Below are 23,666 nucleotides of genomic sequence, written 5' to 3' on the forward strand. Positions count from 1 at the left end.
AACCTCTGCAGTAGCTTCCTCCCACTTCATAAAGCCCCCAGAGTTAATCCTGCTCCCTTTTGTGCTGCAGTACCTTCTTTGGACTATGAGGAAAAAGAAGAGAATTGGTTAGATTTAGATGGGATTTTCCTACCTGTGAAAATACAATACAGATTAACAGAGGAGTTTTGGTGGGGAGAGAGGAGGAGGGGATGAAGAGGACAGTGCCGCGAGTCCTGGACTTCAAGATCACATGAACACATTTCTAATGCTTACTTCAGACTCAAGAGATAGGAAGTGATTTTCAGGACTTTTTTTGAATTCTACCTATTAAAGAGCACCAGCATCCAGTCCTCTTGAAGATTTGATCCCCTGGTTCTTCAAGTGTACTTAGTTTTTCTGGGTACAATGAAAATAGCACTTTTTCTGCCTTTTCTACTTTGCAGTGGAGACAGTCTACATTTTTTCCCCCAAATACTGTTCATCTGCTAAGCCTTTCTATATTAATCCAGCAAAAAAAAGCAACATTTAAATGTAAATGGTGAATTGTTTGAGGTTCACATATTTGGCTCTGATTGTCTGGCCAATGATTCTAAATTGTGGTGTTTTTCCAGGCTGCGAGACCCTTGAGACAGGGCCTGTGTCTCCCTCTGGGTATTGTAAATGTCAATCACACAGAGAGTGCTCAATAAATAAATAATGCTGTGTTTGTTACTGCCGTATGATGTTTCCCTTGCCAGAGGAATTAGAGTGGAGCAGATATCAAAACCCATATGAAACAAAAAAAGTACTCTGATTTATCTATGCAAATAATGGGAAAAAAACCAACAAACCACGGACAGGAAACCGTGTGAGAGTACACTCCTGTTCAGTGTTGCTTCATTACTTCTTTTTTTACCGCTGGAGATTGAATCCTTGGTCTGTTCTAGCATTCTTCAGCAGTCTTTAGAGAAAACAATTCCGAAGCTCCAAATAGTTGCGGATTGGGGTAATGCAAGCATGGATATAATGACCAGGATTAGGAATGAATTCAGTAGGCAAGCTCCCTTCCAAATAATGGTCTTGACTTGATTCAGGAAAGTCCCGAAACATGTGCCTGACATTTAATCTTGACTTCAAGAGGAGCTAAGCGGGTGCTTAAGCTGCCCTGAATAGTGACCTCCTGAATGCGGGCTTTTTGTGCTGTGTCCAGCAGTGGTAATGGCCAAAGGGAATGCAGTGGGTGTCCAGTGGCTCAGAGGATTATGCCTGTCCTGTGAGTGTTGAAAACATTGCACTTGATTCTGCTCACACTGATGAACCAACCGCCAGCCCGCTAGCTACACATTAGAGCTGAATTGTTACCAGTGTCTATAATCTCTCTGCTGCATTTAGCATACTGAAATCCTACACATCTCTCTAACCTTTCTGCAGAAAGTACTGAAGCATTCCCCCAATTCTTTGTAAATTGTTGCCTATCTGGAGACTATCCACAGTACTTCTATAACTTCTTGCAAGCACTTTTCCTTTTCCAAATAACACAGAGAATAAATTCTTCATTATGAGCTGCTTAGAAAGTAAGTAGACACCTTTTTCATTTAAGCTGATAAAAGTCAGGAATTCAGTTGTGTTAACACTGCTGGAAATTAGTGCAAAATTAGACCTGATATCTGATTCAAGCCTTGGAGAAACTCTTCCCACAAAAGACCCTTGGACAGGGCCATTTGGCAAAGCCCACCCTGCCTCTTTCGACGGCTGGTGGGAAGGATTCTGACCCTCACGTTGCCAGATCCTTCTGTAACTCAGGGGCCAGCCCTCATTTCAACAGAGGTAAATACTGCTGTGCAGCATTAGTACCGATACCTGGTCCTACCTGATTCCTTTTATTGTGCAAGCATGTGGAAATGTAGTGAAACGGTGGGAAGCAAAAATTCCACTGTTCACTGCCTTTCCCACTAGGAGACGCTGCTGCACGCAGAATACATCGAGCGCCACAGAAGACAAAAAGGAAGGAAGAAATACTTCAAACCAGGCTGAGCCATGGCACATTTCTCTTTTTTTGTAGGCATTTAGAGGGGAAATTTGAGACAGAAACATGTACAAGACTAGTGCTGAGTGAAACAGTAACTCACAGTTTGCAGTAATTTGGGAGGACTACTTTAGCACTTAAAGAAAGGCATTGCCTTTTAGTTTGATATAAATTACTAACCCAGGAATTTACTTCTCTAATCTATAATATTGACTGCTGGGATTTGGGTAACAAAAAGATTTGTGTTTCTATACTTAGAAGGGTTTAGCCTGCTCGATAATATGACTTAAACATATATTGAAAAAAAAACTTCCAGGATAAATTGAATTTAAAATTCAGGGATATAATTAAACAGAGAAATTAGAAATACGCCTGGGAATTCAAGTAAGGGGATTTTCTATGTCTGGGCAGAAACCTGATAGGTTTAATGGTGATTCCAGTTTGAAACTAAGGTGTTGGAAAAGCTCTTGCTGGAGCTGTGTTGAAGGACTTCCAAAAATATGAAGATTAACTGTAAACTCCATTTATGTGTTTATATTTGCTTGTCGCTGTAGCAAAACTCCAGATGCTGTGTAGCTTTATCACCCTCCACAGTGGCTGGGGATGCCGTGACTGCTTGCGTTGTTCATTTGCCATTAGATAGTATTGTCTTCTGGTGGCTTATGATGATTGCTGCCATAAAATGAAAAATGTGAAAATTAGTAAAACAATGTCAAATTTGTATTGTCCTTTGGCAACATAAATGCCTATTCATCCACAGGGAGCCCACTTATCACTAGCAATCTTTTCTCTGTGCCTTTCTTGACATGTTCACTCCACTCTTGGAATTTTTGTGGAGGCTTTTTGGTTTTGTTTTGCTTGGGGCTCTTTGAGGGCTGGGTGGGAGAAGGGTTACTTTTAAGAAGTATTTTGGACATATAAGTTGCTGCAGTTGTCTTGCCCCCGTTTTATAGAATAAGGCTAACATCTTCATACTTGTGTGTTTATTTTTAGATACCCTATTTCCATATTTAGTAAATGCAGTTCTCAGCCTTTCAGAAAAAGAGGCCATTTATTTGGGTATCTAAATACATAGAATTAAAAGTCCAGAATAGTGTACATATAAGTAGCTTGATTCCCAGACTGAACTATCTGTGTGTTTATGGCCCCATCTTATGGTTATACTATATGGTGCACCTAAAGCAAATGTATATTCTTTAAGGTGCCATTTTAGGGAAAATATACTCCTCAACCACTGCCTCCACGCAGCTTCCATCACTGCTGCTGCCATTTTTGTGAACAGATCCCACTTGTTGCCGCTGCTGAAGGCTGGCAAGGCAGCCACCATCTGGCAAAGCAGCGGCCCGTGTCAAAACCAGCAGCATGAGAGGTAGAAGTGGGATGTGGGGTCCTGAGGTCCCAAGGAAGATGGAAATCGATGTGGTGAAGGGGACACATATGCTTCATGGTACATTTGATATTTTTGTGGTGGTCCGTGGTAATCAGGTGTTACAGCACAATTCCAGGTCAGCCTTGCCAATAAGCCAACTGTAGTTCTGTGGGGCTTTGCAGGGAGAAGACAGGGAGATAAATATACACTGAAAGGATAAAGTAACTGTTTAAATTTAATTGGGTAAGCTGAAAAACTTGTTCTTGGTCAGAAAGCCTATGCTGATAAGCCCTAAGGTTCCAGGAAAAGTATGTCTTGTAGAACAGGGAGCATAATGAAAAATTGTTTAATTTTTGCTATTTCTATTCTACAAGGTTTGCAAATATTCCTTGTGTGAGAAGTGTACTTATGAGGCTTCCAAGTATTCCTAGTGCAATAGAAATATTTCCTTTTTTCCTTTCTCTAAGAAACTGGTTGGAAGATTGTGCTGTTTTCTTCAGCCATTCTACTGGCAGGACCCAGCCAGAGGGTCTGCCATCGAAATTTGATCCTGGGTTATATCAGTTTCTGGTTGCTTTTTGGGGGGAAGGAAGGGGATGATCTTAAGATACGTATACACTTTGCAAACAGATGGAAGATTAGGCCCCGCTACAGGCAGCAGAAAGTCTACTTTCGGCACAAGTCGCTGATATTACTTTACCATAAAGTGGGTGCAGATGTTATTGGTGAGCAGAGGAACATTGGAAGCTTTTCAAAGGAAATGTATTTAAGAAGGGATTTGAAGGAGGAAGTGGCGGGAGCTTTGCACGTGAGAGGTTATGATGAAATGTTTAGACTTGATCCATAAGTGACGTGACAACATTCAGAACAGTCTCACCAACCAAATCATAGGATATTTGATCTTCAAGTGTCAAGTCTGCAAAGTCCCTTGGCTGCTTGTGAGCATTTCACAGTGAATTCTTACAAAAGTTAATCTTAAACGTGTGTCCTCCTTTGGAAGGAGGATTAACAGTGCTCCTAGGAGTATCAAAATGAGAGACATACTCAGTTGGACAAGAATCTTGATTAACCAGTCTACAGTCACAGAGCGTGAGAAAGAAGCTAAAGATAGTGGTTGATGCCAACGCTGCTCTTCTTGCAGACATGCCCACTGTTATATGAAGCTTTTTATATGAGATTATTTCAAAGCTAGCACTGGGGAAGTGGAAACCCCTTTAATGTGAAGATGCTGGTGTTTTCAGTGCTCATCAGAGCAATCAGGAGCTTCTTGGAGCTGAGTTTGGACACTTTTCCTTTGCCTGGTAGGAGAATGGCAGCACTGCTTTAACCTTTCTAAAAAATACATCCTTCCCTAGTGGTTAATTTGCAGAAGAAAAATACACAGACTGATTGAAGGAATGAAATAAAAAGTAAGAGGAAGGAAGGAAGGAATTAGAACAGTTAACTGGAGGCTCTGGTCAAATCCATTCTTCCCGGCTCTCCCATTCTTCACTGTTTACTTTAACTGCAGGCCACCACAAAGTTCAGCTCAGTGTGTATGAATTTATAGGGGGTCTCTTTTCTATTTTTAATACACAGATGTATCTGAACACATTTTCACATGAAAATGGGGAATCTGGTCTTACAAATGCTTTTAACATTAATGGAAGCCTTGCTTCTCTGTCCTTTAATTACCTTGAGATTCTCCAGATGGGGGTCAGATCCTTGTCTCCTATCAGTTTTCTCCTTACCACTCACCCAAAAGTGAGTTACTGCAGGCTTATGCAAACAGGAGAACTGCAGAATTGGACCTTTTGGTTTTCTGCATGTACCCTGCTGTGTTGATGATTAGTCTTTTTAAAATGAAGCGAGATGAGATAAGAGCAGTAAGCTCTGCTAACAAAGCCAAGCCGTGTATGGAGTTTGGGTGATCCACTGCTCTTAAATCACTGCCTGATTCCTTCAATTACTCAAAAGCCAAACCCAGAAACTAATCTATCTATGGCCAAAGTATTTCTGTTCCTAAAAAAGCCAGACAGTGAGGTCCATATGCAGATTTGGGACACTTTTTGCTGTTATTATTTTAAGGTGATGTCTTCTGAGAAGCTGCCATTTCTCATTGCTGTCAGAGCAGACTAGTAGTTCAGACTGTTGCTGCTGGCACTGTGCCTTGTTGCAGAAATAGTTTATTTGTATAGGTTTCTGATTCTTCATATGCAAGAGACCTAATGCATTTTATTCATTCTTCCTCTGGCTGAAGGTGGCTGGTTCTCATTCTCCTTTTACAGTCTGCATGTAGTTAACAGCTACCAACTGCTGTCGTGGAATGAGGATGAGGGTTTGTAGTAATTCTCTCCTCTATTACTGCAAACAGCTCGCTGGGTCTGCGCCAGCTTCTTCAGTGCTACCCCACTGTGATCCCACCACTTGAGTTTCAGATCCCTCGGTCTCTCCTTCGCTATCTAATTCCATGCACTTGCTTCCTGGCGAGGTCCCTCAACAACACGATACCGCAGAGCGAAGCTAACATCCTCCAAGCTAGGGATTTTAGGAAGGGTTGAAAGAGGCTCTCCTATCTTGGCAGGCCGGCATTCAAAAATTGGGAATGTTGGCAGCTTGCACCTGGATTGACCATTCTGGGGAAACTCACTTCATCTTGCTCTTCATTTTTATGCCTTTTACAGTCTCACATGTAAAGGGTTTTACTTCTTTTCTTGGTGGAATAGATGAAGAACTGTTGATTAGACAGAGACTGCATTGCAGTTGGTTGAAAATCAAAGGTCAAGATTTTCAAAATGTTTAGGAAGATTAATAATCAGCATGCTTATTTCATAATTAAACCAGTGGCTGAGCTGCTGGAGCACAGAATGTATGTAATTTGGGCCATTTATCCGCCTTCCCAAGTATGACCTTTTGAGCTAACTTTAGGTACTTCTGAAAAAAATCTTGGCCAACCATCAACAACATAATCAACAAGCAGGGAAGTTAGTTCTAAGTAGACCACCCTGAAATAGTTCTGCTTTTGCTGGCAATTTATACCATTCCCCCCTGGATCTCTCCCTTGAGTGGAATATCCTGTGGATTTATTGTGGCTTCACCGCAAATATGGTAGCAAAGTCCCCTCTAAATTTTCTCATGAGGAAGGATTCAGCTGCAAATGAGCAAATAAGGTGTTACAGATGATAGCATACAGCTTGTTTATAACCTTTTTCTTGAAAGTAAATATCTTCTACCATCTTTGAGCCCTACTTCTTGGATTCTTCATCCTGCAGAATGGGCAAAGCTGTTCATAATGAATCATTAACATATATTTTGGACCTGCCCAGAGAAGTGGGAAGGCAGCGTATCTGAGTTGCAGTGGAAAGGAAAATATGCTTTTAGAGAGTATGTAGACTCCCATGTTACAGCTGGGAGCCGCTCACCTTCTTTTATGGAAGACAGAGGAGCGCTGAACTCACCTAGCAAATCCACAGGGTGGCTTTTCATATAGATGGGTACAGGGGTACTCAAGTGGGGCACTCCAGCATGGGTGAGGATTTTAAGCACAGTTTGCCCAGACCTCACCGTGGTCTCAGACTGACATGTGGGAAATCTGTATTTATTGCCAGACCCTACAGGTCTCCCGGGGGGAGCTGCAGTTCACTGCCTTAGTCCCCAGCTGTGGAGGTGACGTGTGCTACTTTTCCAGGAACCAAACCTCAGTAAAACTAACCAGCTGGCCTTGAGCTCCTCTGTTTTGGGACTCTTCTTGTGGGTCAGTGTTGGGAATGTACCAATATTAGTTTCCCAGAGGCCAGGAAGAGCTTTACCATTTTGTTAAATGGTGTTAGTTTTAGTAGATTATATCCTGAAATGCAAATATAAACTTGGCCTTCCACCAGGTTTAAACCAGTGGTGGACTATTTGGTTTTTGATGAGTATCATGCAGAGGCATCAGTATTAAGTGTTGGGGAGATTATGTGGCCTTTCCTTTATTGTTGGATGGGAAGTCTATATTAAAGGGATCCTGTGACGGCAAGGTTGAGAGTCAGATAACTGGCATTTGGTGCTGACACTAAAGTCATAACTAATGAGAACAAGCAGGTATACAAAGAAACCTATAATAAGCCCCATAATAATGGAGTTTAGCACCATTATGGTGCATATTCATACCTTAGACCCCATGAGGCTCTAGTGCTGACATAACCACTCACAGCCAGAAAAAAATTCACTAGTAGGATGTGAGGAATTAGTTTCAGTACTGATAGAAATTGCACCTCAGGTGCAAAATGCTTAAAAAGTAGATGTATGTGGGAAAGCAGTGTTATTTGCGCTAAATATTTTTACAGTAATACATGTGAAAAAATAATAACATTGTGCTGTAAAGATATAGGTGAGTTTAACAAGAAAATCACGTAAGATATTGCCTTCAAATAAATTAGTCTTCCAGACCCCTGTACAACTTCTTTTGTTAGTTGCTTTTTTCCTTTCTTGTAGCCTCTGATTAAGTAAGAATCCCTGCTGCTGTCTTTTGCATCCACAAAATATCAAATCTGAATTTACTTCACCATTTTCATCTTTGTTTTTCTACTGATTTACACCTTAGTTATAAGTAGCAAACCCATTTTTGTCACTTTTTATTTCAGTTCAGATACTGTGCTGCATGTTGCGGGTTCCCACCACTCTTGGCTCTCCACATGCAGAAAACAGACACTTCTGCTAATATGTGACTTAGGTGCATACATCTGTAAGACAGCAGTGTAAGAGGAAGGCAAGGCATTCTCCTGGGTTTTTGCTGGCTTGGTAAGCCTGTGGTGGTCTTCCACTTTGTTGAATTGCTAGCTGGTGTTTGAGCAGAACGCAAACTCGTCATTCCACAGGTTATGGGAGAACAAGAAGAAGTTGTATTAGCTTGTAATGAAGAGCGCTGCAAGCAGCAGGGTGAACTACCAAGGCACAAACTCGCGTCAAGACAGCATTCATGTTGGGCTAAGGCAGTATTTTAAATTCACAGATGGCTACAGCTTATTGGAGAGCCTTGCTCCAAACACTGAAAATAGCAAAAGGCCCCTGAACAATGTGTACCCAGAGAAGAAGTATTCAGAAGACTAGTCACTGCTGGGTTCAAGGACACATTATTAGCAGGTTATTGCTTCATTTTCTGGTATAGGCAGTTGGGTTTTTTGAGGTATTTCTATTCATATTCCCTCTAGGACCGCAATTTCCCCTTAAAGTAAGGTTACTGACTGCACAGTTTTAAACTTAAGCAAGAGCAAAATACATTGAAACTGTAGACCTGTTAGAAGGAGTTACCTATTTCTTATTTTCAGGGAGTTGGGGTCTCTTAGGGCAGGTCTACATTTTTTTTGTGCAGCTAGGAAAGTGATGGGTTTAGAGATACTGTGTTTTGATTCATTTCTTTCTGAGTGATGACTTTTACCATCTTTAGATGTGAATTTGGATGGAATAAATTTAATTCCTACCAAAATTAATTTAGGTTTCATTTTGTTAGCTCATTCTTGCAGTGAGAGTAAATCAGAGAAATACATTAATCAGTATTAATTTTCTGTTTCCTAACACTGTAGGTAGCTGTAACACAATAGTGGGACAATGACTGGTTATTTCCCTAAAGTTTCTTGAAATCCCAGGGCTGCGCTGTAATCTTCTCAAGGTTTAACGTGCATTTACTAACAGCATAAGTTCTAGCCACAAAGCATATGATTAAAAAGTGCTGAAAGAAATGTTGATATTTAATTTCCTTTACATTAGCAGTGGCATTCCAAAAAGAAATAAAATTTAAGAGTTCAGAAACTGAACAAGTAAAAGGGAGACTTAAGGGAAAGCTTCAGTTTTCTACTGTGCACTGGAGTTTACTTAAGGAAATGTGATTTACTTATGCGTGTGGAGCAGGGAGGCAGCGGTACTTCTCTCTGCAGGATCCTGGGCTAATTGTGCCTGGTTCCTGGGTATGTCATTGCCGGAACAGTTAGTGACAAACTCATTGCGTTGCTTTTCTCTGAATTCTCTCCAGTTGCAGTCTAAAGCAAGCTTGGCTAAGCAATAGGCAATATGATATCCACATATGTTAGCCCAAGCAGTAAAAACCGATAGGAATGAGTTAATACAGCATGAGTGAATAATGTAGGTGAAATTGAGGGCTCTGGTTTGTGATCCCTGTCAGATTTGGCAGTGGCTGCTAAATCCTAGCTGCCCTAGCTGGCTGTCCTGCCCATTTTTTAGAGTTAATGCTTCTGTAGTAGAAGTGATGGAGTGGGAGATGTACCTGCTCCTCAGCAGCAGTGTCCTGCTTAGTATTTTAACATCAACTAGAAGCAGTGGTGCTTTAAGTTGATATACTGCGTTGTGCACTGTGGCATCACTGTCTGTGCCACCGGGGCAGCAACTTTTGACAAAGGGACAGAGAAGATTTGAGGGGCAGCAAACTTTTTGGATGGCATTGTGATACATGCTGGGAATTGTGGACCATATTACTAAACTGGAAAACTGCAGACTGGTGGAAAGAGGAGGAATATGATTGCACAAACTCCCTATTAGTGATGTATTAGAGTATTATAGCAGTCTTATGTTTTCACTAGGTTTTCTACTGTCTTCATCAGCTTTGAAAGTATTGTAACAGGTCACAATCCAATAGAGGAATTCTACCTGAATTCCCTTGAATTTTGGTTTCCAAAGACAATTGGCAAGGTTATTAATTTATCACACTCTTTGCCATTTGCCTAACTTCATCACAAATGTTCACAGCATTTTGCAAGGAAACCAGAAGCAGATCCTAGCTTTGAAGGGTTTGTAATCCAACAGTCAAATTGTAACACAGAATTAAATCAAGGGAGGGATGCAAGTCTTTTTCAATACCATGGTAGACAGCTTGCCACAACCACATTATCTGAAAGAGAAATTCTATGGCTGCAGAGAAGCTCAGGCATGCTCAGAAGAGAATGAGTTGGCCCTTCCACACTTCAGACATTCAGTAATGGATTAAGCATTTTGAGATACCCATTTGAAGACACATTGTCTGAGAGCTGCAGCAGAAAGAGAGGGCCCCAGAGCCAGAGCAGAGATAAAGGCATCCAAAAATACGGCTTGCATTTCTTGTACCCAGGTTTCACAAAGCTTTAGGGATCCTGGAAGCTGAAGATGTTCTTCCACAAGAGAATGAGCACTGTTCTTCCTTCAGCCTTGGTAATTAGGACAGAAAGTGCCTCCTCCTTGCAATCCTTCCCATGAGAGTAAGTCAGTCTCCACTTTTGCCCAGTGGAGACATAGATGAGCAAGCAAATATAGTTAGGTAGCAGAGGGAGGGTGAAACTCACAATTGTAAATAATCATAATGCTCTGAACTACTGTCTAAGCATGAAATTTATTTTACATTCCTTGGAGGTGTACAGAGGTTTTAGCCATGCTTTTTTCTGCCTTTGAAATTGAGCAAAACTAAACTAAATGAAGAATCTGCAAGATCAAGTCCAACATGCAGATTGAATGGGGTTAGTGTGGGAAAGCTAAATATAGACACTGTCTCTAATAAGAGTTGGAAGGCCAGGAATGGAGCAGCATGGCACACAAGATGCAGAAAGATATTCAATTAACCTTAATTCAAGTTCCATGTTTCAGCCTGTGCTGCTCTGTTTGCTGAGAGCGTGCATCAAAGTACCCATGGTATTTTGGTGAGGGCATTGCGATCTGTCGAGATTTTCACAGCCCACATCTAAAAACTATTTTTAGACTTCACTCTTAAAGGGGGGGAAAAAAAAGGCAAGCTAAGCCAATTTTCTAACAAAGTCTTAGAATAATATTCATTGCTGGGCTGACAACCTTAATGGCCAGTTACGGATGAGCTACAAACCCCGGAAAATGAAGCTTATAATGGGAACTGCAATTCAACCATGTAACGATAGGATTGCGGATGGGATATGGTAACACCGAGCCATTCCCTGCCTGAGTGAACTGGCTGCCTCGAAGTTCTGAGGAATTCACCCGCTCCGTACCCATCTTCTCTGAGCTGGAAAGGAAACAGCAGCATCTCCTTAGATGCTAAGCATCAGAAATGTCAGCATATCGAGTAGTATCATGGCTAATTTCAGGCCTGGAAATAAGAGTCTATTTGAAATAGACTGTAAATAGTTGGCAAACTGTATAATAGGCCACTAGGAGAGAGGGGAGAGGAAAGAGTAAAGAATCAGCTATTCAGTGGCTTAAACCATGCCCATAAATAAGGGACAGATGTTTTCTATTGGAGCATCCCCTTATAAAACAGCTTCATCCCTGCAAAGCGGCCCACTGCAGCTTCTTTATATAATTGCAGTGTAACACAACATAGCTGAGTGTTTATGGAAGCTTGTTTATTTGTAAAACATTAAGGGTACAATCGGATAGAGTTAAGAGCAGGTGGGATGTCTGTTGTTAAGTACCCAATATCTCCATGTACAGCAGCACGCTTTTTTGTCTGCCTTCACAGAAGATGCTGTTACATTCCTGCAGCCGGTGCTGGTTGTCAGTTCTGAATTCTACTTTTTGCATTTATGCAAGACATGAAAGCATCCAGAAGGTTGAGATTTAGGCCATCCAAGGCCAGATAATTGAGGGCTAACGTACTCTCTGTATCCTTAAGTCTGTTTCCACATACAAGTGCATTATGGTGTTTCATTACCAGATCATATAACAGTGTGCTGTGACAATGTGACATACTATTCAGCAAAACAGGAAATGTTGAGAAACCTTTCTGTGTTATTCACATCAGCAGCTTTCAATAATAAAAGTGACGTGCCCTCCGTGATGGAACGAGTACGGATGCATTAGTATTCTTCATAGAGCATCACTCTCGTCATTATGGTAATGACAGACTTTGCATGCTTAACCTACCACTTGTAAAAAGAGTATGTTTGTTTCTATAGAACCAGATTGTTCTCCCCCCACGTGTACTCAAGTAAGCGAGACAATTCCAGGATTAAGGGTCTCAGCAACGTCAGTAGGATTAAAGGGAACATTTTTTCAGAAGTGGCTGGGATTTGTTAAAAGCCTCTTTCTTTAAAGTGTTATTTTTGATGCATTCCAGCAAGCACGGTTTTTACTAGGTTCATCATATACTGCAGTGCCTCATCTACAAAATCTGGATCTGGATCCATAGCTGGGCCAAAGTCTTGGCTCTTTCTTCCCTTCACAGAGACAAAAAACTGTGGTTTATGACAGCCAGACTCCCTAAGAGCAGCGCTTAGTATCAGGAGATTAGGGGTCCCTTTCCAGATGTGATCTCAGATACATCATTTCACTTGTCTTTTGGTTTCACAATTTCCAACAAAGACAGAAATAAACTTTTGTGAAGGGGTGAAGGTGAAAGGGAATCATATCTATAGGATGCATAAAGCATATTAGCATGCATATATTCAAAGAGTAATTTAATAATATAAAATATTTCTGGGACACTTCAGAAAAAATGCTTTTCCTCAGGGATACCCTCCCAACCTTATCAAAAAGTCCAAACCTATTTGTTTCACCTCAAATCTTGTCAACGATTTCTGTCCATGATGTTGCCCAGGCAGCCCTGCCCCAATACGACATCAGCATTTGGAAATGCTTTCCCCGACTGTAGGTTGCTTGAAGTGCCCCTTGTTTGAAAAGTGCTCCTGTATAATCAGCGGGGGCAGGCAGGATGGTGTTCGCCCAGGTGTGAATTTGCAGCGCATTAGCTGCTGCTCTACATTAACTCCTGTAGTAAATGTGTCATTGTGCTCACAAAAGCATTCTTAGTACAGATTAAGGCTATCCACACAGGAAGCTAGTGCAGAGTAGCTAGGGCTGTATAAATTCACACCTTAGCTTAGTCAATAGAATTTCCCCTGTAGACAAGCACACCATCTATCCATCTACGTAGCTCGTGTGTCTTGGAATGCTGCTTTTCCTCAAGTGCCTAATTTCTGAATATGTTCGCCAATGCATCTTCATTTTTGCCTTTGAGAGTCATTTGTTACATACTACTCTGCGGGCAAACCCTCCTGCAGCTGCTCTCACGTGCGGTACCAATGGCCTCTGAGCTCTCAGCGCTAGGTTTGGCTGCTGGAAATCGTGGATGCCGTAGGCCAATACCTCACGTTTCACCCACTGCCATATTTCCAGCTGCTGCTGGCATTCCTTCTATGACCATCCTCCTCCATCCTCCACAACCAACTTTATCTTCCCCTGCCTCCTCTGCAGCTCTTTGTAGCTGGCTTGGATCAGAGTTGTGTGAGAAAAGTGAAGTCTTAATGCAACCTAAGCATGAACTCAGTGACTTACCCCATATTCAGAGATCAGCATGCTCACGAGACCACGTGGAACTGTGCCTGAGCAGAGCTCTTATCATTTAATTACTAATTTTACAATAAGCTCAACACTTCTAAATTGTTTGGACACCTTTGGCTGGGTATAAAGCCAGCTATTGTAACCCAGAAATGCTAAAAACTTCCCTTTAGCGCTTCCTCCACCTCACTGCTTGCTTTTGTTGCCTGTTGGTTGGATGGTAAGCTGTTCGGGACAGGATCAATGTCTTTTATACTTCATCGAGGTCTAGCAGAATGGGGGACCCCTATCCTATTACACGGGGGGTATAGCCGCAGCACAAGTGATGGTGATCATGGTTACACCTGACAACTGAAAAAAATGGTACTCTGCAAACCTCTTCCACTTCAGCTGCATTAACATGAAGGGCAGAGAATACAACCATGATCCCAATGTTGAAAGCTAGGACCAAACTGGTAGTGTAACAGTTGTATTTTCCCTCCCCTTTTCACGACCGGATTACACACCTTATTAAGAATATTTTCCTGCATGCTTTGTGTTCCTCCTTTGCCCTCAACAGTGAAGGAATGCAAGAGCAAGCCTAGCCTTTCTATGCTTTCTCTCTCTTTCCCTTGCTAAAGTATGTGGGACTTGATGTCTAATCCATACGGTTTCTAGGGCAGGCTACTCAAAGAGAATTCACCATTATTAATAGAGGACATCACTGAGATGCTTGAACAATGCCCCATTGTGAGAATGGAGAGAGGTTGTTGATGGTTCAGCTGCAAGCCTTGAATTCCCTCTGCTAACCCCACAGCTGACCCACAGGAACCTTTTCTCCTTGCCTGCTACCCCTCTCTTTTCCTGAAGAGTCTTTGTTGCCTTTCTAGTAATAAGGGTCCTCAGTGTACTCATTTGCATGGGAATTTGCACTTCCAGCTCACAGATAATCCATAGCCAGGATGCTGTTTGAGTTCTAGAAATAAACAGAAAGGGTCCAGAGGCCGTAAATATTCTATGCAAGGATGTGCTTCACAGAGGAGAAAGACGACTGTTCCCCCTCCGCGCTCAGCTTCTGCACTGTACCTCTTTCAAACACAAGGCTATTAATGCAGTAAGTGGGAAATTCTTTCCAAAATCCTCTCTGAAAGCTTGATGAGGTGTATGCCCACTTGTCTGTAACTCAGACAGGATACTAACTTTTTATCACAAGACCATCATAAATAACGGATTTTAGGGGAAGTTGGAACCATCGCTAGGAAGTCTTACTGCTCCATGACCACAGATGGAAAGCTCTTTAGGATGGACACCTTGTACTTATTTCCTTGCTGAAAATCTTTGCAAATGCAGATTTTGGCTTCCTACCCAGAGCTTTGAAGAAATTGCTCTAATAAAATCTCTCCTCCTCTCCCCAAGAGGTTTTTTTCTCCCCCTAGAGCTACCAGTGTCTCGATGCAAGAGAGTGTAGCCAGGGTATTTAGCAGAGCAGGTATTTGGAAGAGAGTGCACCTAATTCTCACTTTTGACCCCACAGGCCTGTACTCAGGCACTAAAAGTCCAAGCTGCCTTTGTCAAACACAGCTTTTAAACAGCCAAGTGCAAAGTGTGCGTGTGATGATGATTCCTAGTTTCTGGTTAGGTCCAAGTACATAAGATTTATGATGATCTTAACTTTTAATTTCCATGTTACAAGTAAGCACTTGTTACTAGTTTTGTAAATTATGTGACAAATAAGTATGTTTCTGAGCTTCAGCAACATTAACATCTTCGATAATCTTGGCTTTTTTTGAAACAAGTATGAGCAGATTAACTACTTCCAATGTGAATGTTTGGATTTATTGATTTGACAGGTTAATATTGACCTCTTGTCTTGGTCAATATTTTCCTAGGAGGTTATTAAATCTTTGTGTCTGTTACAGAAGTCAGTACGTATATTGTAACTGGAACAGAAGAAAATTGTAATGCTAGAAGTTTTATTAACCAATAATGAAAGTTTAGTAGAACTAATTATTTTCAGGTTAAAATCAAATTAATCAAACCATTGGGCTGCTTTTTTAAGAGTGTTCAAGCACCTTGACCTGCAAGTTGAAGATGCTTAGTTTCAATTTATCCAAGTTTAATAAAGTAAAGGGGGATGGGAACAGCCAAGATGTCTGATTTATAGTTAAATAAAGCATTTTGTTTAACCAGAGATTAATATAGAACAATATATTTGTTTTCATGTGGGAAAAAAGCCCAGCGAAGGAACAAACAGAAAACCAGAATCCTTTTCCTCTCAATTCAGCTAACAAACAGAAAAAGTGATGCTTTGAGAAGCGCTTGTTATTCCATTTGTTATACATGCTTTCACTGGAAGCATCAGGAAATTTCTCTGCATTATGGCAGTCTAATTTAGAATTTAAGGAAACAGGGGAAAAAAAAGACAGACAAACATTTATCTCCAGGGAGGAAACAACCGATTCAGCTGCAGCCAGCTGTTTCCATACATTTGCCAGAGTACATTCCTCCAGGGCTCCCACACTGCTGACCTATAAAAGGTGAGCGCTAGGAGCTTCCCGACACATTATCTTTCCAGGCTAGACGCAAGACTGTTAACAACACGAAAAAGGGAAATAGTTTCCCCTGCTCTCATTGCTGGAGGAGCCATTTTCCTCCTTCTAACGGGTTTCTCACAACTCTGCCACTTAATAAAAAAGAAGATGACACTGATCCCCATCACACATTCTTCCCATTTCTCTGGGCATAGGTATTTAATAAAAAGGAATGTTCCTCTAAAGTTTTGCCTAACTCTTCTCTGAATTACAGTGGGATGGCTCATGCCATTCCACAGCTGTTGTCTTGTTTACATAGCATGGTTTAAATGGACATTCCCATCATGGGACATATGGAGCATGGATGTTACATATTGCATTCTAGAATAAGGCTAGTTAAATCCCACTTTTATGGCTTAAGTTTTTAAGTCCCTGCGAGACTTTGCTGCAGGAGACTGACAGGAGGGACAGGTGTATCAGGGCTTCAGCCTGGTGGCAAGTTTTCACATTCAGCTGCATTCTTCCAGCAGCACAGGGCCGAGCAGCTGGCAGCCCCTGAGCCTCCCTGCCTCTGTGGGAATGCCTGCGGCAGGGAGAAGAATGTGCTGCATCCCTCGCCCTGCCACACAGCCGCATTGCCACGCAGGCATGACTGCCGCTCCCGCTCATCAGGTGAGGTCTCTCTCCGACGCAGCCTCAGCCACCCTTATTTACCCTGAATGTGGTCCCGAGGTCCTCACCCTGAGAAATGCTGAGTGCTTTTGGGCAGCGAGCAGATCTCATAGCCAAGAATATGCAAAGAATAGGGCTCGCTGAATTCAGGTCTCTTTTTGTGAACAGAAAAAATTTCCAATTTTGAAATTGTGTGGAAACTAGACATAGCTTATTATACTCCCTTGCTTGCTTAAACATAAATTTTAACAGGAATAAATTGCACCAGTTTTTGCAGGATACAGTTTCAAAAGGGTCCTTCTGAAGCTCATTCAGCTTGTGAGCAAGGTAACATTATTAAGTGAGCGCTCCTAGATGCAGATACTCTTTGTGTGCCTATTTTAGGAAGCTCTTTTGCAGAATAGGTATCTAACATAAAGGAGAAATCTGAAAAGCAAGTAAAGACTAGGCTTCTTTTGGCTGCGTTGCAGCTAAGGGCAATGAGATACGAAGCAAAGGGCTAAGTTATGATTTGTCCTACATGGATGTATTAGGGAGTACATCCTCCCCACTCCCTCTCTTTCCCCTTGTGTTGCATCCTTCATGGGCTGCAGAAATGCTTCTTCATAGCTCAAGGGGAGGAGTTGGCATTGCTGGCCAGGACTAGGCATTTCTGTAGAAGCATAAAGTAGGGATCAGCAGGCTGGGTATACATACTGGCTATACCCACAGAGCGGGCGTAGCGAGGGCCCCCTGCACTGCACTTCCACCAGCTTTCACCTGGGCAGTCCCTCTTCCTTCTCTTGTGCGTATTTGCAGTGCTGTAGCAGTGAGCAGGATGAAGTGCTGCACCAAATTCCTATCCTAACTATTCAGGCTACAAATCCAGCCGTAGGAAAAACAGCTAAGAAAAAGCAGAAACCAGTCACCTTCTTTGGTTGTAAAAGAGGAATGGTGTGAGAATCCAGAGTGAAGTCCCAGCCCCCACCCCCTCACATACGGCATAGCCAGCAGGCAAGCAATCTTCAGAGCATTTTCTTGCAAGATGTGTTACAGGTATTTCTGAATGAGCTATTTCCTCTTTTTTCTTTTTTTTTCCTTTGAAGGTCACTGTAAGGGTGAGCTGCATCATTACACAACTCAGCAAAGGCAGGTGCTACAATTACCTAGTCTAAAAAAATCATGCAAGAGCATTTGCAGTTTTGCAAGGAGAGCAAGCATCTGGGATCTTTCCTCTTTTACAGTAATCTCATTTGCTGTGAAATGAATGAATTCAAAACCCTGAATTTTCCTCAAAGACTATCTCTAAGTGTGAGCCAGTTGATCTGCAGCAATCTAGAGGGTGGGGGCTATATAAATTTCCTTCATTTATGGCTACCTTCCTCCCGCCCTCCCCCCAAATCATATTCTCTCCTTCCCGATAGCAGCAACTGTGAGTGATGCATCCATCCAGCGGCAGGGAGGACAACGTGGTCTGAAGCAGCATCGTTGCTGGGTAACCACCTGCCGAAAGTACCAAAGAGCAAGGCGATGGAGCCCGCAGCATTGCATCTCAGACAAATGGGTGCTTCGCGGTCGGCCCGAGGATCAGCTCAACGTGGACGGCTCCTGCACAGCAGCCCCAACATTACGTGCTCGGCCCTCTGGTTGTACCGTCTGAGAAGTCTGACTCTTTTTCTCATCGCTGCAATTGATGTTGTGCTCTTCACGTGTGGGTTTGGAGCACTCTGAGTCCATCCGCAAGATGCAAACCTGTTCTGGCCAAATGAACAAGGACCTGACCCTGCATCCTCAACACTGTGGCAGAAGAACTCAACGGCACAAGAACTCATTTATTTATGAAAGCATTCCTATTTGGATATATTTATCATGTAACTTTTTATGATGTTCTGGGACTCTGTCATGTGGTATACTTAAAATACATCTTGGGATTCTGACATATTTGGAGCTGGGTCAGATGTGGAGCTTGGCTCCAGATCAGAATCTCACTTAAGTCTAGTTGTGGTATGAAACCCTAGACTAGGGTTTGTATTCAAATTAAACAATACTAGAATCCTGCAAGCTGTTCTTGTAAGAGCTCAGCTATATTTGGTGGCTACCTGAGCAGCTGAGGCTTTAAATAAAGTCAGTAACGCTTGCTCGACTTTTACCAGCATGACCAGAAGTCTTGTTAAAAAGAAAAAAAATCAGGCTTTTTTTGAAACCTAACTGAAATATAGACTTTTCCTTAAAAAAAAAATTAAAAATTGGCCACAGGTTTGGGTTCATATCAGGGAATTAAATGAATTTTTCTTTCTAAGACTTTCCATTCTCTGTATTTTTCTTAGCAATGAATGAGCCAATAACTTAATGAAGGGGAAAAAAAGATGACCAAAGCAACACAGCCATGAAGTATCATATATCTGATGGTGTTGAACACTGATATCAAATTTGTCATTGTGCACATTACTGGCTTAAAATGCAGAAGCAAAATCCAAACCAGAATCAGAATATAGCAGAACATTTATTTTGGCACATTAAACATGGAGGCACATATTTAGAACAGCTTGCAGAGGAAGAGTCACACCTTTAAAAACAAAATGAAGCCTGTGTTTGCACCTCACGTGTGAAAACTGGACCTAAAAATAACATAATGGTTTCACTACGTTAAGCATACGCTGGCACATGGAGCCATCAAGAACCTCCTTAGTTCCTGGGACCTCCGACCCATTTAATACTTGTTCCTTGCCGTGATCCCTGCCTTGTCATTTTCCCCTCGCATAAATATATGTTGTCCCATCTTAAGCTTACCAAGAAGTGCGCAGAGACCGTGGCCGCCTGGCAAGCAGTGCAGACAAGAGGAGCAAAGCTGCAGGGCAGAACCACGGGTGCTCCTGACACAGCACCGATGCCGCACAGGCTTCAGGGGCTTCGTCCCCAACCACATCATCCCGTTTTGTTCCAGCGGGGAGGCGCCCAGACTGCCAACCTGACCATGGTAATGGGGGGTAATCAGGCAGTTCACTTGAAAAGCACGCTCCTGGTCTGGGCTAGAGCATTAATGTATGCCCAGCCTGATGCGGCAGCAGCTGCTAAGCACCTCTTATTGTTGCTGTAGGCAGCGGCATTGCCCGAAGGTGCCCCTCTCCCTTTCTGCCTCTCTGTTGGTGATCTGGTAACACAGAAAAACCTTAATTTATTCACGCCTTCCCTCCGTATGCCGTGCTCTCAATGCCACCGTACATACTGACGGCGTGTTAGTGAAGCTCTGTGCGTGCTTATGAAGCACAGTGGGCAGTACAGAAATGCTCCGTGCTATTTTTGACAATTATGCCATTTTAATAGTGGCTGACTAAAGGCTCTCCTGGATGCTGTAGATAATCCCCCCGTATTGCACCCTGGTAAATGAGGACAAGTCATCTTGTTTCCTTCCAGCACTGCTCCCCTGGGAGTGCCGCTGCCTGTGCAGATGCACAGAAGAAATGGTCTGCGTGTTCTCCCCTCGGTGCTGCTGCGAGGGGCCCTGTGCCTGCCGGGCCGGGCCGGGGAGTCTCTTCCCCGTGCTGAGCTCCTCACACCGGCTGACAGGTCAGCCATGACATGGGTCTGCATAACTTTTAGACAAACCCAACCCCTCTGCCTCCTGATGTGCAAGAGGAGTCTGCCTGCGTTAGTAAATGTGTTTGAGGTAGCAGCAGCGGTGAGAACAAACCAAAAGGTGAATCACCCATTCCACTAACGGGAAGGAAGGACTCAAAAAGCTTGAATCCTGCAGGTCTTCATAAAAAAGACATGAGACTAGCTGTGAATCTTCAAAGTACACAAAATCAATTTCTTTTCAAGTTCACTTAGGGTCTGAACCTTTAGTATTTGCATTTTCAAACTCTTCTGAGATCTGGAAGGCAAGAACTTATCTCACTCTCTTTTTTGTGTTTAAAAAGGTTCTCGTGTAATCCTGAGGCTGCAAAGGAGCAGTCTCTCCCTCCCACCCCGCTGCAGGAGCTGCCACCTGTGGAGCTGTCTTGCAGAGAAGGATGGGGGAACACTTTTCACTCTGAGACATCCCCAGATCGCTGGCTACACAGCCCTGCTCAGCAGCTGAAGAAAACACTAGTGACCCAGAAAGAAAGTAAAGACACAAAGCCCAGAGAGGAAGACCGTGGCATTGGTGTCTGGGGTATCTTTGAGTTCTGGAGGAATTAGCAGAGGCCAGGGACAAGCCAACGTGTTGGCATGCCGGTGATGGCTCAGAAAGCTACTTCCATCATCAGTTTTCTGTGGGCTGCCGTGCTGCACATGCGAGCGGCTGAGGTGCGCGGGTGCTGCTGTGCCCCGTTTGCTGCGGAGGAGCCGCCGGCGGCAGAGCAACCAGCCAGGGGCAGCCCTGCAGCAAACAGCTGTGGCGGTTTCAAAGCAGACGCAAGCCAAAGCTCTTACTTTGTGGTGCTCACGAGGCCACTGTCAACAGGAGGAGGGCAAAAAAAAAAAAAAAGTAAAAAGGAAACAGTAATGTGGCAACTTTTCCCTTAACACAGGAGCTATTACTGGAGTCCCTGTGTGTGGCTCACACAGCCCCTTTATTATGCACACCTTTTAAGAGCTACCTTGCATGATAGGGTCCTTGTTCTTTCTCACCCTCTCCTGATGTAAGTTTTCCAGATGAATGATAACTTTCTTTAAGCGCTCCTTCATTACACCATCAGCTACCTCTCTCACCTGGGAAATAAAGGCTAATTGGCCCTGCGTAATTACACATTCATATCACAGGCACTCGAGATGATAGGCAAGATTAACTAACAATCATTGCAAAAATGGTACTGACTAAGCTACAGACACCTTGAAATCATCACCCAAAGCTAAAAATTGTGACCAGCGTACTACCCAGGTAAACTGTAAACTATGAAGTCATACAGACATCTTTGGAAGATATTTACAGGCAATTAAAGCAGAAGTCATATATGATAAATTGCAACATCCTCAAAATCTCAAGTGTTAAGTGCCTTTGTTCTAAGATTTCTAAGCTATGGCTAATATATCCCCAGATAATTTTTTAAAAACTAAATTGCATGCAAGTGGCCCTTCTATCCTCCTCTGTCTTGATATTCTGTTTCACTTTGTTAGCAATTAGTACTACAGAAAAGACATCTTTAGCTCAGAACAGATTTTCAACTCATTTAACAGTTCATTGTTGGACGATGGAAAAACAGTTGAGATGGAGCTAAATGGTTCAACTGAGTACAGAAATGCTGTTTATTATTTCAGAGATGTGTAGAAATGGCATTTGCTATCTCAGACCATCATTTCAAGAAGGAAACAGCACATGAAGCTGGACATTAACTCCTAATTCTGTCTGCCATAATGGTTGCCACAAGTCAGCATCACTGCCTATGGACTGAGACTGAACTTCATGTGAACTTTGGGTGCATTAAGAAGAGCGTGGCCAGCAGGTCGAGGGAGGTTATCCTCCCCCTCTACTCTGCCCTGGTGAGGCCACATCTAGAGTTCTGGGCTCCCCAGTTCAAGAAAGACAGGGAACTAATGGAGAGAGTCCAGCGGAGGGCTACGAGGATGATTAGGGGACTGGAGCATCTCTCGTATGAGGAAGGGCTGAGAGAGCTGGGTCTGTTTGGTCAGGAGAATAGTGAGAGGGGATCTCATCAATGCTTATGAATATCTAAAGAGCGGGTGTCAAGAGGATGGGGCCAGACTCTTCTCAATGGTGCCCAGTGACAGGACAAGGGGCAACGGGCACAAACTGGAACACAGGAAGTTCCACCTGAATATGAGGAAAAACTTCTTCACTTTGAGGGTGACCGAGCAGTGGAACAGGCTGCCCAGAGAGGTTGTGCAGTCTCCTTCTCTGGAGATATTCAAAACCTGCCTGCACGCGATCCTGTGCAACCTGCTTTAGGTGATCCTGCTTTAGCAGGGGGGGTTGGACTAGATGATCTCCAGAGGTCCCTTCCAACCCATGTCATTCTATGATTCTGTGAAAGCACTTCCTTTCCAAAATGGACCCACATTAAGCCATCTACTCCAGCCGGGCTGCCCAACCCTACAACCCACAGCACTTCTCGGTCAGTGCTAGTAATAACTTGTGAAGTAGTTAAGGATACTGTAAAAAAAAAAGTTTTGTATTTTTAGAGCTCAAAGAAGGCTAATAAATAAATGAGACTTTATGTTAGTCTTAGAACATCGCATGGCTTCAGGCAAGTACATGCTCCTTTTCAGGGCAAAACAGAGGAGAAGTAGTTTTGGTCTTGGAATGGAAAAGGGTTTAGAGAGGAAGCAAACTGTGTCTCTTAAATGGAAGTGAAAAAGAAAATAGTGCAAAGAGCTGTATGCCTGGCTTCCTCGAGAGTCCTCAGCAGTGAAGGGAGGGATTCTTGTTAGAAGGGTGAGATGTGGTCTATTCTTGTATAGACAAGGAAATAAGAAAATAGCTTCAAGAGGTGAGAAATGCCAAAGAAATAAAATAAGTATAGTAAAAGAGGTGTTTAAGAGGCTTATTCTCCCTCAATGTATTCCCTGAAATCCTATTTAATATTAATGGGACTTGAATACACAGCTCATGGGGAAAGAACAGTGACCTTTGCGGGCTTAAAAAGGATCCTACAAAATTCAGAGCAGCACAAGAGGTAGCCAAAACAAGTTGTTTAAGTTCTAAAAAAATGCAGAATACAGATGTACAGAATGAGTCATTGGGAAAACAAAGTAACACCACTAAGAGGAAATAAAGAGATAGTTGATGTGAGAGGCATACCTCAAACTCGGGTAGCTTCCTCGCTTCTAGTAGATCTCATTGACCTGTAGTAATGGTATTAGATATGTAGCCCCTAATAAAGAGCTACTGCTCACTCCAGCCAGCAGATAACTGCAAAGATATACACATTTTTAGCAGCACATTACTGTAAAGAGTGTT

At 42.7% G+C, this 23,666-nt stretch overlaps 1 long non-coding RNA gene across 1 annotated transcript in view; it reads left to right on the top strand.

Moving 5' to 3' along the window:
* Window positions 1-22,369, top strand: part of LOC142601693 (uncharacterized) — a 30,929-nt gene extending 8,560 nt beyond the window's left edge. The window contains exons 3-4 of the long non-coding RNA XR_012835259.1: window positions 18,190-19,742; window positions 20,686-22,369. This is a non-coding gene — a long non-coding RNA (uncharacterized LOC142601693). The remainder of the gene's footprint in view (window positions 1-18,189; window positions 19,743-20,685) is intronic.
* Window positions 22,370-23,666: the final 1,297 nt, after the last annotated feature.

This window comes from Balearica regulorum, chromosome 4 (assembly GCF_011004875.1).
Source record: "Balearica regulorum gibbericeps isolate bBalReg1 chromosome 4, bBalReg1.pri, whole genome shotgun sequence".
Taxonomy (NCBI): Eukaryota; Metazoa; Chordata; class Aves; order Gruiformes; family Gruidae; genus Balearica; species Balearica regulorum.